We start from the raw sequence: 17,802 nt of genomic DNA, 5'->3' as shown, positions 1-17,802 counted from the left end.
AAATCATTTCGGGAGCTCAGCAAGCATGGAGTCAGAAATATTGGTGAAGGGGTTTCAATTTAGTATACAAGAACAGGGAATAACGTATAATATTATGATAGGGGATGGCGACAGTAGCACATATAAAAAAATCATTGAAGCTCGACCATATGGTGACTTAACCGTCGAGAAAGTTGAAATTTCTGCACTAAATTAAAAACCCTTACAACTAATACTTTCTTTTCCCTGCCACAACGCAAACTTTTAGACACAAAAATATTAATGGGAATCAGAGGGGCGATCAAGCACCACAAAGTTGAGATAAACAATATATCTGCCACGAAGGCAAGAAGAAGCGATATTTTGATTGTTGCGTATCATGTTTTTGGACAACACAATAAATATTTACCGTACTTTTGTACACGATCCGGAGAACAGAACGAAATGGATAAGCTATCAAAAGAATTTTTTGAAAAAAATTTAAACGTCTGTTGCGCTCTCGCTAATCATTCACGAAGTTTATTGTACGATGTAGAGATCAACACCGTCGAACAATATAATTCAATAGTTGCGAAATTCGTCGGTGGAAAAAGAATTAATTTTGCCTTATCGGATTCATAAAAAATGCGATGTGCAGCTGCTGTGATGAATTGGAATACCAAAATGGTACATTTCGAGTTCTTGCGAAACAAATCTTCCCTCAGGAATTCAAAAATTCTTCGACGCATGGAAGTGAGGCGTCTGCAGAAAAACCGACGTCAAAATATTAGACGACAAACAAAAAATTACAAAAAAGCCGCCGTATGTACGAAAAACGATAGAACTGGTGACTACGGAGACTCATGTCAACAGCCAGACCTTCCAATTGAAGTCTACCTGGAACAAGAAGAGGATTTTCTGGTAAAGTTGAAGCGAAAAATAGGGGAAATTGAAGCACTGGAAAAAGAAACTCGTTTCCAAAGCAGCAGTGGAAGATGGATGGAAGAGCGTCGAAAATTACTGACCGCTTCAAATTTTGCGAAAATTTGCAAACGCCGAAAAAACACCAGTTCGTCAAAACTTGTAAAAAGTTTATTGTATTGGACGAAAAATCTACAAGTGGCATCACTAAACCACAGGAAAAATTCTGAAGATATTGCCAAGAGGGAGATGGAGAAGTTACTGAATACCAAAATAAAGCCTTCCGGCCTGACCTGACCTGACGACATCATAGGTGACAACACTTTGGTAGAAATTAAGTGTCCATACACTGCTTTCAAGCTGGGACTTACACCCGAAGAAGATATCATCCAAAAGAAAATTACGTTTTGGTATATAAAAAACAACAAATACAAATAAACTAAAATCACGATTGGTACTACCACATACAGGGCCAGTTGCATATCACTCAAAAACAAGTATGTGTTCTGGGAGTATGGACTGGCCCTAATAAAATTGAAATAGAGAACACTTAAAACAATGATATTTGTGAAATTAAAATGAAGCCATATTTAAAATTTTTTTATAAGAAATGTTTACTACCTGAATTAGTAAATCCGAGACAAACTCGTAGTATGCCAGTTCGAGATATTTTCTTATAATGTAAAATAATATAAATAAATAAATTGTTTAAAACTGAATCTGCACAAATTTATTCAACATAATATTAAATAACTTTACCACAAATTAAACATCAAATCATTCTAATTGAACTGCATAATAAGAGATCAGATATTTTAAAGACCAGTTTATAGAAACGTCATTAATTTAATCCGCAATTAAATACGTGATTAACTATTCACGTGACCAAATTGAAGCAATTTACTTGGTTCATTCACGTTGTTAATATTAGATGATGTTAATCAAATAATAAATTAATGAATTAAAAAATTAATTAATTAAACAAAAATATATTATATTTATCTTTTATTTAAAAACATTATTCCCACTATTACTAGTACCATTACTAGATTTGTAGCGAGTCCTCTTCAAACAACAAAACCGCTGCTATGTCTCGAAAAGCAAACTATCGAACCCTATCATAAATATTCTTACTAGATAATGCAGAGGGTGGCCTGACACGTTTATTGCACTGGTTCGCTCCCTGACAGCTAAATTCCACTTACGAAATTTCAAGGTCGTGTTGAGTAGCGAAGTGTTATATATATTACTTTATACATATAAATATATATATATTTATATTTTATTTACTTAATTAGACTTAAGTCACTTAAATAAACTCTCAATAAATCACTTATTAAGTAACCGGTAATTAAACGCTAATTTGGAACTAATTGAATCGTTAACGAATCATGAAAATGAACTGCAATCGAATCAACCAATGACGTTTAAGGCTTCAGGGTACCGAAGCGATTGTTGAGAATTGGTGTACTACAAGTTGCATACTTTTTTTAGACCTGTTTTCAGTGACAGCTGTCAATCATCGGATAGGCATCCGACCTTCGCCTCGGGGTGTCTTGTCCCTGCAAGAGAGATTAGAATTGGCAGGTATAGCTGCAGCACCCCAGCTGCAAGACAGATCAAGGCGAGGGCCAACCAGACGTCCAAAATGATTTCTTCCGAAATGGTCCGTACTCAATATTTTTTAATTAGTTAACTTTATTAAACGTTTTATGTTGAGTTTAGTAACCTGGAAATATTCAGTTGGCGGTCGAGTAGGTAAACAAGCTTTACAGTGGCTCATTGACAGGCCGTCGTAAAAGATTACCACCGATTATGGGTTACATCTTCCTCAAAATATCGTTGAACGAAGTTTAAAAACGCTTTTGCCTACATCATTAAGAAGTAAATCTTGAAATTAAGCAAATACAATTTCTCTTATAGGTATTAATAATGTTGTTGCTTATTCCAAGGGTAGAAGTGGTACACCTTTATTCTACAAGTGGTTACTATAGTATATTATTTCATTCGAGTTATGAAATAAAAGTAAGAAAATTGAGAAATTAGATTTACATTACGTACCCGGATTTGGGATGAGTAATACACCTAGTTATATAAATTTCTTCAATTAAAGCCATACCACAAAAATTCGATAGAATAAAGTAGCCATTTGAATTTTATTCGATCGGTGAAAAAATTTAACAAAAACTTTTCGATATACCTATAAGACACGTTATACACTCAGAAAAGTTAAAAATGTCGTGTCCATAAACCGACCCTCATTACTTCTACCCAACCGTAGTTGTAAATCATATGCGAGGCGAAAGTGATAATGATGCATATTTGCATGCAGTTTTTATTTTAAATATTTACTGCCGTTTTTAGAACGCGAAAACTTTGAAATTGACCGTCGATTTAATTATTATTATAGTTACCATCATTAAAATTTAAACCACGATTAAGCAAATTTGCCATTAAGTTGCCATTTAAAATGCAATGACCCTCGCAGATGATTTACAACTACGTTTGGGTGGGAAGGAAGACCCGAGTAATGAGAATCGGTTTATAGACACGACATTTTTAACTTTTCTGAGTGTACTATACACATAAAGAAAAGTTGTCATTATCTGCTCCGCACTCGCTTCAGAAACCCATCACTCACAGATAATGAACAAGTTTTCTTTACTTGTATGATAAACTAGTATACTTTAGTTTCTTGTAGAATATACGCTAGAAAAACTGGAAGGCAATAAAACTTTAAATTAAATCTACAGTAAACGTAGTAAAACTAAAACTGGTTCGAAATCACCAAACGAATTCCACAAAATATAAAAACAAATAAAACAGATAGTTGGCCATAATACAAAAATAACAAATCCTACCTGATATCCTTCGATATTCTGTATTAGAAAATACTTTTGGTAGCGCACAACCTCACTCACATGTTCACCTCACTCCGCACGTTAACTACCACAGAATAACAGGTTTTACAGAAACGCATCTGTCCTTGTCCCGATAGAGCGAAAGTGTCACTAGCACATCTATTGTTGCCAGCGCGTACTAAGTGTTATCGCGGGCGATTTGAATTGCCCGTAGTTACTTTTCTTTTAAAGTTTGATTGCATTTTTCGTATTGTTTGTAAATATTCACAACAATAGTTGCTAATAACACTTTCAGATGTTAGACAACTATTGTTGCTGAATATTTACAAAGAATACGAAAAATAAAATATGAGAATAAATAAAGACAATAAACTTGTAATAAAAATTTATTATCACTAGTCAAAATACACGATACGATAACTATAAACTAATGATTGATCCATCAAATTATTTATATTCCCACAATAAAAAAGTTCAAAAAAGCACACACACGAAAAAAACCACAAAACAGTACAAATTTCACATAAAACAAAGCCGAAGGCGAACACCAAACAAACCAAGCACAAAATGGCGATTTGCACAATGGCAACTGTCACAGGTCCACTGTTAATTTGTGCGATATTATAGGTAGCTTCGCTAAAATTGACTAAACGTGTGTGCGACATCTGCGATGGCAATCCGAACTACAGTCGATTTTGAATTTGGCGCCTATACTTGGCTTGGTGCATTTAGGTTTCACCACCCTGGTTAACTACTAATCATGGAATAAGAGAGAAGGAGAAGCGAATTTCTCTGTCTATCCCTCGTTTTTCGCGAAAGCGCTACCTAACCCTGAGAGAACGAACTAACTCGATAATAGCGAGAAATTCAAACAGGACGTTTTATTTATTTTCCAAATTTAAAGAAATATAAATGTTAAATGTTTCTGTACTCATGCACTGTTACGAGACATTTAAAAAAAAGCATCTGTAACACTTGCAATAGCACAAAAACATTTAACATCGCTTAATAAAATGAAACAAAATCTTTCCAATAAAAATTTATTAAAAAAAATAATAACGTGCTGGAATGTATAGGCAAAATTAATTTAACTCAAATTGTTCTCCATAAACATACTCCGATGTAGTAATCTATGTAAATACATTGTTCAAATATACACAATGTTTATTGAATTGTTAACTGGAAGTGTACACTATTGGTATCCTTTAAATTTTAAATTCAGATTGCTATCAGACAGTATTTCGGGATCAGTCTGTATAAATACATCAGTTTTGTTGGTTCGATAACTTGTCTACAGACAGTTCAGAAAAGCAAAAAAATATCAAAATTTTGATTGTAACCTTTGACAATAGTCCAATTTTTAGCTCCCTAAGGCTAAATTTTACAATTCTCAGATGAACAGACTCCCGATAAGTTTTAAGTGTTTTTGTTCAACAACGTATTTTTCGAAATTTATTCGCCGTTATAAAATTTACGGACGTTTGTAAAAGCAGCCCTAACACGGACTATAACAGTTTGATGTTAAAGTTCTTGATAAGTTTTAAATTTTTTTAAAAGTAATCTCGATTGTATTATAGTTATTAGTAAATTACACTAACACAAGAGAATTACAAGTATGCTAAAATTATTTTAAATAAGAAGCGACATATCTGATATACATAACTATAACTAAAAGTTACTGATTAAAATTACCATGTAATCATTTAAATTTATAATAGTAGTAGGCTTTAATATTGTTTACCTTGTATGAAACTTGTAGAATACATTTTTTCGCTTAGTTTCTAAATTTAGAAATCACAAAAAAACATTGTTTTTTTTAACAGGCATATGCGTTATAAAATTGTGTAAAATAGCATCAAAAACATAGACAGAGAGACATGGCGAATTTGAAAACCTTGAACCATAGCAAGTTCTAAACTCCCTGCTTTCACAAAATACTGGCTTCGCAACTACAATAAATTTATTTATAATTATGAAATAGTAATTACTGCACATTACATTTAACTCCTCTTCATCGAATTTTCAATTACATCCCAAGAACCGTTATCATCTCCAAGGACGGTCTTCATCTCCAAAACATCCGAAAATTCCCTTATTAGAGAGGTTTGTGTGATCCTTCTTGGTGTAATATGATTATATTAATATCTAGAAATCGCAATTAATTGTTGTATAGACACCTTTCAGTAACGTTTATCTTAAGTTGCCTTAAGTTGATTCATCCTTCATTAAATGAAACAGTGTCAATTCACACTATACATTAGATTTAAATAAAGGATCCATATAAAAGTAGAGATGTTTGATCACAAAAACACCCAAAAAATCACGTTAAACCGTTTTCTGAAGTCTTTAAAACACATTAAAACAAAATGTCACCAAAAACCGCAACGACAACAAAATAATCGACTGCTTATAAATCAAAACATTAAAAAAAAGTGTGCGCACGTCGATTATAGGAGAAAATCAGCGGTCACTAGATGGCGCTATTTACTGTCAAAAATCTGTGAAATAAGAGTGAAATCGGGAAAACATTGCTCGATGTGAATTAGTTTGAGTGGAATAAACACGTGTTTAAACCATGCCAAAAATAGATATTTCTTTTTTGGACATTATTAATTACATTGGTGGTCACGATAGACCAATTAAGGAAGGTGAAGCGCTTTTCAAGGCGGGTCACATAATTTTGTGTGGGGTAAAAGTGAGATTATGACAACAGCAAAGTTCATATTATTTTATTGTAGATATGAAGATTTTGAATTACTCAGCTCCACAGATCTGACGCAGGTATGGGGCAAAGAAAAAAAAAGAATAGATGAAATGTATGAAAAGAATAACATAGAAGAGTTTTAGTGCCATAAACCCAAAAAAGAGAACTTCTCTTCTCATGAAACAATAGACAAGCGTAATCTAGACAGACTGATACTCTTTGTAAGTCTTGAATATTTGCAATACTTGTTTGAATTTTTTTATGAAATGCTCAATTTGTAGGTAATAAATTTTCAGCTATATACATGCTGTCCCAAAATTGGCGGAACAGATATGTGGTACACTAATAGGTTAGAGATCATAGAAAAAATGGTAAAAAAATTCTATCTCTTTTATTTAAGCTGTAATGGAGGTTTCAAGTTGGAACATTTGACCTCACTTAGTTCAGTACCTACAAAAATTTCATGTATTTTTTAAATGCGGTTTGTTAGAGAAATAAATAAAAAAGTTATATTCCAAGTTACAGCTTTTTACGGTATTGTCTGTAGCTTTTACAGCTATTTATTTTTGACCATTTTACCTGAAAAAATATGCGGCATCATTGCCACTAACAATGCAGACAATGAAATTAAGTAATAAATTCCGAGTTTTGAGTTGTGCCTTACCTTTTTGTTTGTAGTAGGTTAATGCGTTGATGTCTGTAAACAAAAATGTTTGCTATTTTTTTTATTTTGTCAGCATAAATGCCAAAAGATTCAAACCAGATGTAGAAACCACTTTTTAAAACCGTCTGCTCTGGTCTAACCGTACCAGGCCAAAGTTGCATGATTTCGACCATTGTTACCACAAGAACAAAAAGCGTCGTAGGACTGGCAGAGCTGTATTAAGACGGATTTTCGTTTTACCATTAAACTGTCATATTTACATTGACGATTTGAAACGATTTTGTGACTTGTGAAGTCTGGTTTTTATTGTCGCTATTATATGGTTTCCATAGTTTTTATTATTGCATTATTGTTGGGGCACGTGGATCTTGTTTCCATGAACTTAAGAGGTCACCTTTATGCCTATCGAGATCATCAAGGTAAAACTGCAATATTGCCAAATTTTCTATTAAAAATGAGCGAATATCTTAAAAACTAAGAAAGATAGATTTTTAAAAAAAATTTTTTTGATGTTTCTGGACCATAGGCCACACCTCCCTGCTAATCTGTTCCGCCAATTTTAGGACATCCAAATTTACAGAGAGAAAGGATCAATTAGATGATTTGTCAAAAAATGTGCCCAGGTGTATTTCAACTAAAAAAAAATTGATTATGGCACTCTCAAGCCTTGGCAATTTTACTATTTTATTACTTTTGTTTACTTTTGAGTTCCCCCTTTTCTGCTGTTTGTATTATTTTAGGGTAGCATCTTCACCAACCCGGATGCACAAATTATCAGAAATTTTAATGCAAGCTAACCAATCTGCATATTTGGACCAAATTGATGTGAATTTATCTGCATTTCAGTTAGAAGATTGTTGTAAAAAAATTATATGTGACCTGAGAAATAGTGATCAGCTTGCAATTGCAAGTGAGTATAATCAAAAATCAGACATGTGGAAAAAGGAACGACAATTAAGAATAACAGGTTCTACTTTTTTTATATTTTAAAAAATACGTTGTGTGTACTGCAGGTTCAAGATGTTATTCTATATTCACATTTTCAAAAGATGACTGGAAAAAAAAGCTGTTGACTACTTTTTCCCTTTAGAATTTAGTTCAAAGTATACAGAACATGGCACTATATGAGCAAGAGGCATTAAATTTTTACAAATTTAGTAACCAATGTGAAGTCCTGACACTAGGTTTAATAGTTTGTAAACATTTTCCTTGGCTGGGATACTCCCCTGATGGGATTGTGATCATGAAAGGAAAACCTAATATTTTATTAGAAATAAAGTGCCCTTATGCTGGTAAAGTAAATCTTTACTTTAGAAGGTATGTGAACAATAATTTTAGGTAAAAGCATTCCTGCAAGTGAATTTCTTAATACATGTGACTATTTAACAACTATAAATAATACGTTAACATTGAAGAAAAAACATAGAATTTTTGGACAAATACAATTGGGTATGGCCTTCTTAAACTTACCTCAAACACATTTAGTTATTTATTCTGTTTATTTTAAATCTTTTGTCCAAGTTTTGGTTAATTTTGTTGAAGCTTTTGCCAGGTCATTGATTAAAAGAGTATCTAACAAATATTTAAGTAAAATGCTACATGTATTTTGTAAAAATAAACACAAGTAAAACAAAAAAAAATCTTTCAATTTCCTTTATTTAGGGTATACATTAGGATCTAGATATTCTACATTCATCAATGGGCTCAAATTTATCGTCCGCTAAAATTGGAGGCGATAAGTTTACCATCGCCGCCACAACTGTCATAATTTCATTGGTTTAAGGTACTATATACCACGAAATTTGGCCGTGCAAAATAATAAATGTTTTTATTCTCTCTATTGCGCGTTCAACGTGAACACGCGCTCTGGCTATATCAGCAGTCTGTTTTGCATCACTTTTTGAGAATTGTTTTTGTTTTCATAAGAAGGGGGGTCTTATTAATTTCAGTAAACGTTCTTCACATTCTTTTTCTATTAAAACACCTTTATCCACCATTATACCATCTAGCATATCCAACTTATCAAGAATTTTTTCCTTATTACAAATTTCTTTGTCACTTGTGCGACCACCATATTGTCACATACGCGGAAATCGGGTTAGTTTTGTTATTACCTAATATTCCGTAACAAGAATTATGTTTCGAAAAGAGGTCTGGGTTGCGATGTGTTTCATAAGTGTAACACGGAAATGTTAGGTAATAACAAAACTAACCCGATTTCCGCGTATGTGACAATATCCAAAACTAACAAATGAAATTGTTCCTGCTGGGGTTATTCCAACTAAATATTTAATAGTGTGCCGTCCTTTGTAATGAGAGTATGTTAAAATCCTACATTTCAGGCATTTGCACCTATCCTCTTGGATTTCAGTGCAATCTAAAACAATCCTTGTGTGTCGATATTTTTTAAAACACGTAGGCATATTTGTCAAAACTTCTTCTTTAGTAGGCCAGTACACAATAGGTTTTACAGACAAAGACAATAATGACAGTGTAGAATAAAAATACCTACTGGCTGATAAAACAGATAAACCAAAAAGAATAGCTAAATATGTGAATGGAATGTTTAGTTTAATTTCGATAAGGACAAGCAAGATCTTCAACGCACTGAAAAAAAAAACATCTATAATTATATATTGTAAATTTATGTACAACTATTGTTAACTATTCTTAGTTTGTCGTGTTTTTGCTGGTTTATCATATTTTCGCGTTGGCAAGTTTTATAAGGGAATGGCTGTGGGTTTAAAGCGCCTGACTTTGAGGTTATCTCTTTTTGCTTTAAGGAAGTTCAATCTCACGTGAACACCAGTGAAAAGCTTTGGCTACCACATTTAAATACCTGATGGTCTGAAATCGCTGACCAAGAAATGTTTACTGAAGATATTCATATGCTTGGATACTGACTTTCCAATCCTCAAAACTTCTAACCACTTCTTACACAACTTTACGTCTTTCATTGGAAAATAATGCAAAGAAATGTCTTTGCTCACATACGTATTACACTGTGGCACGGAACAATAACGCTTAGAAGTACTTGTCATTATTAGTTTATTTTTAACAATAATTCGACCAAATTCGACCGCGTACAGTTTCAAATGTAAATAAATTTGTTTTCTCTCAGGCCCCTGAAGGTCTATACAGATTATGGGTTCACAGGCAGGGGTGGGGCAAAGGGGGAAACGGCTAAAATAGTTCAATTGCTAATTTTTTTTCTGATTCAAATGGAGTACCGCGAGGAACTATACAAGACAGACTTCATGGCCGCGTTAAAGAAGGTCCACGCAAAATGGGTCCAGGTACAATTCTTTCAAAAAAAAAGAAGAAAAATGGCTAAATGATTTAGCAAAATGTGGGTTTTCTCAAAAGAAAAACGATTTTCTTAACAGCGTTCAAAAAACTCCTTTCATCAAAACAAACCTGGACAAAAATGTTATGAGGGTTTTATCAAAAGACATCCTAAGCTAGCTTTACGTGAAACAGAGGGACTTACAAAAGCACTAAATGAAGAAATGATTCCGTGAATTAGAACAATTTCTTGAAATATCCCAAACTTTACACATTTTGAAAGACCCCTCAAGAATCTTCAATGGAGATGAAACGAGCTTTAGCATGTGTTCAAAATCAGGCAAAGTTTTAGCAACGAAAGGGTACAAAAATAATTATAAAGTCAAAAAAGGGAATAAAAAGGAAACAATTACAGTTTTTCTAGTTTTTTTCTGCAGGTGGGAGAACATTAACTCCAATGGTGGTTTTTCCATTTGTGAGGCCAAACAAAGCTATAGTTGACAGTATTCCTTCGGGTTGGTTCTTAGAAAGATCAGAAAGTGGATGGATAAGAAGTGATATCTTTTATGAGTATATAGCTAATGGCTTGACGACAAAAACGTTGTAAGACCCGTGCTACTTTTAGTCGATGGGCATAAATCTCATTTGTCTATAGAGCTCAGTCAGTTCTGTCATGATCACGGAATAATTCTATATGCACTTCCCCCCAATACCACACACATAATGCAGCCAGCCGATGTCAGTGTGTTTAAGCCCTTAAAAACAAACTGGAAAAATACTGTGAGGGAGTGGCAAGCGAAACCAGAAAATGTAAATTGTACATTAACCAAATGTAAGTTTTGCCCTTTATTACAACAGGTACTAGAAGATGAGTCCTTACCCAAAACAATTAAGAATGGCTTCAAGAAATGCGGCTTATTTCCATTTGACCCTACGGCTGTTGATTATTATAAATGCATTCAAAATCGTTTAGAGAGATTGCACATTCAGGAAGACAAACAGAACTTTGACGTTACGGAAGAGCAGTTTGAAATGTTCAAAAAGTTTTAACACATTTCAAAGAAAAATTTGTTGAGAAGGGAATCGAAAACATTGAAAACGTTATTAAACAATTACAATTAATAAAGCAAGAACTGTTTCCACAATCTGAAACTTTTGAAGTACTAGCTGACGGGACACTTCAAATCATTGATAATAAAGTAGTATCAGGACGTCAAAATAATTTTCCCACTGCAGGTGTGGTTGAACTCGATTTTAATGAACTACCCAATCATAACTTTAGATATGAAGAAACTTATATCAATCAAGATCTTCTTACAAGCGATGACAACAACAATCCAGTTGGGCAACCAATGGTTTTAGTTATTAACAACGAAATATATTTAGCTAAATTAAACGCCCTTGAAGAAAACACTAAAGTAGGATATAAGCGCCGATGTCGTCACAAATTCCGCCTAAATTCTCACGTTAGATGGCGCCACGGTCTGCAAGCTTCTCGCTAGATGGCGCTGCCGTCAGTCAGCGCCGCCGTCAATCAAAGATGGCGCTGGCCTCCATTTTAATTATTTTTTTATTTTTTAAACTTCTCGCCAATATCAGATGGCCGACGACGACGACGACGACCCGACCGACGCACCACACCCCCCGCGCGTTTGCGAATATGCAACCACAAGAATGTTACAAGTAGTAGTAGTAGTAAGAGTAGCTTTTTGGGGTTGTGAAATTTTGGTTTTTGGGGTTGTGAAATTTTGAATATATGATTTTTGAAATGTGCAATTTTGAATACATGAAGTATACAATACATGCTGTATTGAGTTAAGCAAAATATCAGAAAATCGCGCTTGTCACTAATAAGTAATAAAGGAAAGTCATTATTTTATCGATAAGGAAATCGAGGTTCAAATCCTGATTAGGATTATTATTTTTTTTGTTTTCAGAAAAAAAACAATAATATGTAACATATTATGTATTTATAAAATAATATTTTACATTAATAAGAGTATTTTAAAAATAATATATTAAAACAAAATAACATACAATATATCATATATTTACATACGGTACAAACGAGGTAGGTATAGGTAGGTTTTTTTTTTGTCAAGCCGAAGGTTTTTTTGCGGGGGGTTGAGAGAGGTGATCTGGTCTGTGTCTAGGATTTTCCCCTAACAACCTCCCAATAACCTTCGGCTTGACTTTTTGTTTTTAGACTGGCTAATAATAATAAAGTTAAAAAAAGATTATGACGACATCTAACAACAGTGGTGTGGATTTTTGGACTTCTGGAGATCGTGCTCTGTCCTAAAACCTGAATCCTGTTGATGATGTTAAGCGCAGTGGTCCTCCCCTATTGGCGATGATTCCAGTCCTAATGGTAGGCTTGTAGATGATGATGTTAATGATACGCAATTCATCAGTCCGTCAGTAGATCTAGAAGAAAAAATAAAATCAAAAGTTTCAAGAATATTAAAATAATTCTAAATTATTGTACATACAAGATAAAAACTTACGTATCCTGAAAAGAAGTTGATTTATTTTTTTTCAAAGTGGCTTTTTAATCTTCGGAACATAGCCTAAAACAATTGCTATTATTATTTATAAATGGATATTTAAAATTGATTATACATCTTTGTCTTCTACAGTAGCGTTTTCTTTCAAATTTATATATATTTTTGGATTTGAATTAATCGATTTCTAAAATAAAATATTAAGTAACAAATTAATAAAACGAATAAAGTTTTCCTTACCTGTATAGCAAGCAGTTTTTCTGATATATTTTCTTTTAATCGTAGTTCATATTTTAGAGCCCGTTCTGCCGTTTTTGCTTTTTGAAATGATAAATCTTTACTGGATAATACCATTTCAACTAATTGTATTTTTAACCCTCCGTTGATTTCGATTGGAAAATATGCGATTTTACATATATTTATATCAAATTCACTAATTATCTGCAGAGCATTTATTATGATATTATCCCAAGGTCGCTTTACGTATATAAAATTAAATAAGATATTTAGATTCGACGTCTCCATTTCGAAATATGTGATAATATTCGAATTGTTTATGTTATAGTATTTTGTGAGATCAGTGATCTCTTCTTTACGTGGATTACCTTCTATATAAATATCCACGTCTGTATACGCTGTTGTGTAGCCTTTTATGAATGCTGCGTATCCTCCACTCAAAAAAGATTTCCGTCCATTTGAATTAAAATTTGCTAACGTCTTCCATACTTTTTGGAGAATTATTTTTTCTTTGAGGTCATATACACTGCTTAAGAATTCTTCAAGTTCTAGTGTAGTTAATCGAAATTCAATATTTGGTAACGACATTACAACGACATTATATATATATTTATTAAGACAGTTTTTCGACTACACTACGTTTGACTAGACACTACTCGAAATACCATGTACATGAACGTCTTTATATAAAGTTGGGTTGAACAACAGGATGAGACATGAAAACCACAATTTCCGTTGATAAATAAATTTTAATTAGGGGCAAGATAGTAATTGATAAGATAAAAACCACAAATCACAGTAACAAAGACTAATCACAATAACAAAGTTATAGACAAGACAGTAATTGATAAGATAAAAAACCACAAACCACAATAAATATCACACGTGTAACCCTATGACTAACAGAAATAGAATGTTGAAATGAAATGAAATTTAATTAGGGACAAGATAGTAACTGATAAGATAAAAAACCACAAATCACAATAATATTGCACGTGTAACCTTGTGACTAACAAGAAGGGAATGTTTATTAATAATTTATTATTTCATTATTACATGTTGTTATAATTGTATTTTACCAATTGTATATTTTTATTCAATTCTTGTAGAATAAGGTACCTATAAGCCTAAAACTAAAAAAATATACATAAATATTGAAATTATTTTTCGTAATACTTACAGACATGTTTAATATACTTGTCAGCTTGGTAACCTGGAAGACATTTGTTTTTATTGTGAGGTAAAGGTTCTATTTTAACATCATCTATTTCAGTATTCTCATAAGAATCAATTTTTTCGTTGCTTTGTTTTTTATTTGTATTTTTCATTTTTTTGCTGTTAGTTATAGTTTTTGGTATGGTCGTTCTTTTTTTATCTAATGTGTTATATTCTTTTTCCAATTTTTTAATTCGATTCGTTAGTTCATTAGTATTATTCATTAACATTTTCCATTTGATATCAATTTTATTATTCATATGAGTGTCAAGTATAGTTGTAATTTTATTGTTCATTCTTTTATCTAGCACATTGGTAATCGAATTAATAATATTGTTAATATTTTTAAGTTTACTATCTAAGATTCCTATTTTACTGTTCATCTCTTTATCATATTGTTTAAACTTCTCAAATACTTTATGTAAATCAAATAAAATTTGTTCCATTTTATTAAAATGATTTCCAATTATTTCCTTATTGATTGTTAAGTTGGTTTTCTCTTTTTCAAATAGATTATCTATTATATTTATTTTTTTAGTTATATCGAAAATATGTTTTTCTATTTTGTTTATTGATTTATTTAATTTATCATCAATTTCAGTGGGTATTATATTATTAATTATGTTCTCAAACTTATCATTTAGGATTTTACGAGTATATTTTTCCATTTTATTAAAATGATTTTCAATTATTTCCTTATTGATTGTTAAGTTGGTTTTCTCTTTTTCAAAGAGATTATTTATTTTGTTTATTTTTTTAGTTAAATCGAAAATATGTTTTTCTATTTTGTTTATTGATTTATTTAATTTATCATCAATTTCAGTGGGTATTATATTATTAATTATGTTCTCAAATTTATCATTTAGGATATTTCGTGAATTAAAATCTCGTTCAGTTTGAAAAAATACAATAATCCAATTAGGACGTTCAACACGTTGAATGGTTTGAATTTTCCATGAAGTTGTTTTAGCGTCTGGTAAATCCTTAGACTGTATTTCCCATTTTTGAAAAGCTAATGGAATTGCACGATTTTTTTTTATTGAATCAAGTAACTGAAGTTGAATTTTAACAGCAGGATAAACATGTAAAGCTACTAAATTCATATCTGTTATAGTAATTCGAGCTTTTCTTACTCCTGTACTCACATAACAATTATCATCTGTTCTAGATCTTACTAAACTCATTTTATGAGTGCCACACATAATACGTTCATAAGTAAATGGTAAATTTAACATTTGAGATAATTTTAATTTAAGAGAAAACTTTTTAGTTCTCGGATTAAATGTATAAAGTTGATCATTTAAATTTTTTGTCCATCCTAGAGACTGATATTCCTCAAATTCATTTTTCATAAAACAAAGATATGTTTTAACTGTTGAAACCAAACCAACTTGGTCTACACTATCTATTTCAGTATTATTAAGGTAATATGAAATAGAATCAAATAAAAATGGACCGATATTATTGATTAAAGTAACTTGACCAAATGCTTCTTCAGTTGTGTTTGCAGGAAGTGGATCCCATTCCAAGGTACAATTGATTTTAATATATGATTTTTTCCATAATATCCATACGTTTTCTTGATTAATAATAAAATTTATGCGATCATTATTTCTAAATAGTTGATTTTGAGGATTATATGTGTCTTGTGTAGGTTTTCGAAAGATTTGGAGTACGTTTGATATTAACGACATTGTAACCTAATGATTTTAAAATCTTGATACTTTTTGAGGTTAATTTTGTTTTCGATTTTAAGGTTAGTTTTTTTGTAGATTTTAAGTTTTTTGAAGAACCACTTGTTATAGCTAATGAACGGCTAGATGGTTCATTTGGTACTGATAAGAAACTGGTGGAACTCTCATCTTTATAGATTAATCTCATATTCAATATTATTTTCTTTCAATTTTTAATGCTAATTGAATATTGATTGTTTGCCCGTTAAAATCAATTAATTCACTGTTTTGATCAACAAGTTTTAGGGTAATATTTTCTATGACTTGTTGTCTATCTATAGGTAAATAAATATGATTTTGGGGACTTATTACAATTTGTTCAGCTAGACTTACAGTAATTGGACTTTGATATAAACTATGATATAAATTTCCGTTTAAATATGAGCCTTCTATTATATTACAGTCTACCCTTATTGAATTTGCCTTGATAATATTTACAGGTAAATCGCTTTCATGTAATTGATTTGCTTGTAATATTTTATTGGAAAAGCCTAGGATTTTAGAAATTGAATCAGCTGGCGTAAAGTCTATTTCGTATATGCTTTTTATTTCACACTTTAATGTATTTATATTTGGTTTTAATGAAAAAAATGTATTTCTTTCTTTCTCACTTACTTCACTTCCAACTAAATTATCTTGAATGTATTTTTCAATATCTGAAATTTCAAATGTTCCTTTAGGAAGACGAATTACGTTTTGTGTTTTAACAATTTGATTATTTGAAGGATTTTTGGTTATTGTGTTATAATATAACTTATCAGTACCATCTTCAATATTTGGTATGTGATTATAAGTATCTAATCCAATTAGTGCTAGAGAATATATATAATTATTATCAATATAAATTGATGGTGACAGATTAACACTCAAAACACTTTTCGTATCAGTAAATAAAAGAAGAACAAACATGACAACTGTTAGAATGAAACTGATTTAATTTAATTATGTTTCATATTATATAGAAATTTTAAACACAAATGTCCACAATTATAGGTTAGATTTTGAAATTTATCATGGTTATAATAGATTTTACAGTTTTTAAAATAATTAATTAGGGATTTTGGTGGCTTAAAGTTGCCAAAACTATCAAAATAATGCACAATTTTTTTATTTTTTTTATAAGCTACCCAATGTGTGCCTTCTCCTTTATTATCATCAAGATTTACTATTCCACTTTCATAATTAAAACAATGTTGTGGTAATTTATCTTTCATAAATACACTTTGAAAATCTGTAAGTTTTAAGATTTTAGCATATTTTAGTAAATTTTGATTAGTTAATGCTTTCTTGGGTAGCTTTATTGGGAGTTTTTTGAAAATTTTTTTAAAAATAAGCCATATCCTTTTCGCAAACGTTTTAAATATAGACCGCTTCCTTTTTTTCCAATAGCTATTGCTTCCATAGTTTTATTATGCCGTTGTGCTTCTTCTAATTTTTTCTGTGCACTTTTTGCATTATTTACTGCACGAGCCACTGTAGCAGCACCAGCACCTAAACTTCCTAGTGCACTAAGTCCACCAAAAATTAAAGGTAAAAGTGGTATAAGTCCTCCTTTTTTAATAGGGATAATTCTAGGGACTTTAATATTTTTTTCCCTCCTGCTGCTTTAACTGCTGCTCGTGCGTGTTTTAGAATAGTACTTATTTTATGATTTTCTGTTAAACCACTTTTTCTTAGACTATTAATAATACCAGCTTGAAATCCAATTCCTTTTTTTTTG

General features: G+C 31.5%; 1 long non-coding RNA gene across 2 annotated transcripts; it reads right to left on the bottom strand.

Annotated features, from left to right (window-relative positions):
• Nucleotides 1-12,344: 12,344 nt before the first annotated feature.
• On the bottom strand, nt 12,345-13,937 carry LOC135266974 (uncharacterized). Of its 2 annotated transcripts, none has more exons than XR_010335196.1 (4): nt 13,138-13,937; nt 13,016-13,084; nt 12,886-12,963; nt 12,345-12,820 (listed from the first exon to the last, which is right to left on the bottom strand). It is a non-coding gene; the product is annotated as an uncharacterized LOC135266974 (long non-coding RNA). The 2 variants fall into 2 exon arrangements; XR_010335195.1 differs by having other exon boundaries at nt 12,901-12,963; nt 13,138-13,936.
• Nucleotides 13,938-17,802: the final 3,865 nt, after the last annotated feature.

Source organism: Tribolium castaneum, chromosome 8, assembly GCF_031307605.1.
Source record: "Tribolium castaneum strain GA2 chromosome 8, icTriCast1.1, whole genome shotgun sequence".
Lineage (NCBI taxonomy): Eukaryota > Metazoa > Arthropoda > Insecta > Coleoptera > Tenebrionidae > Tribolium > Tribolium castaneum.
This window is presented reverse-complemented; position numbering and strand designations above follow the sequence as displayed.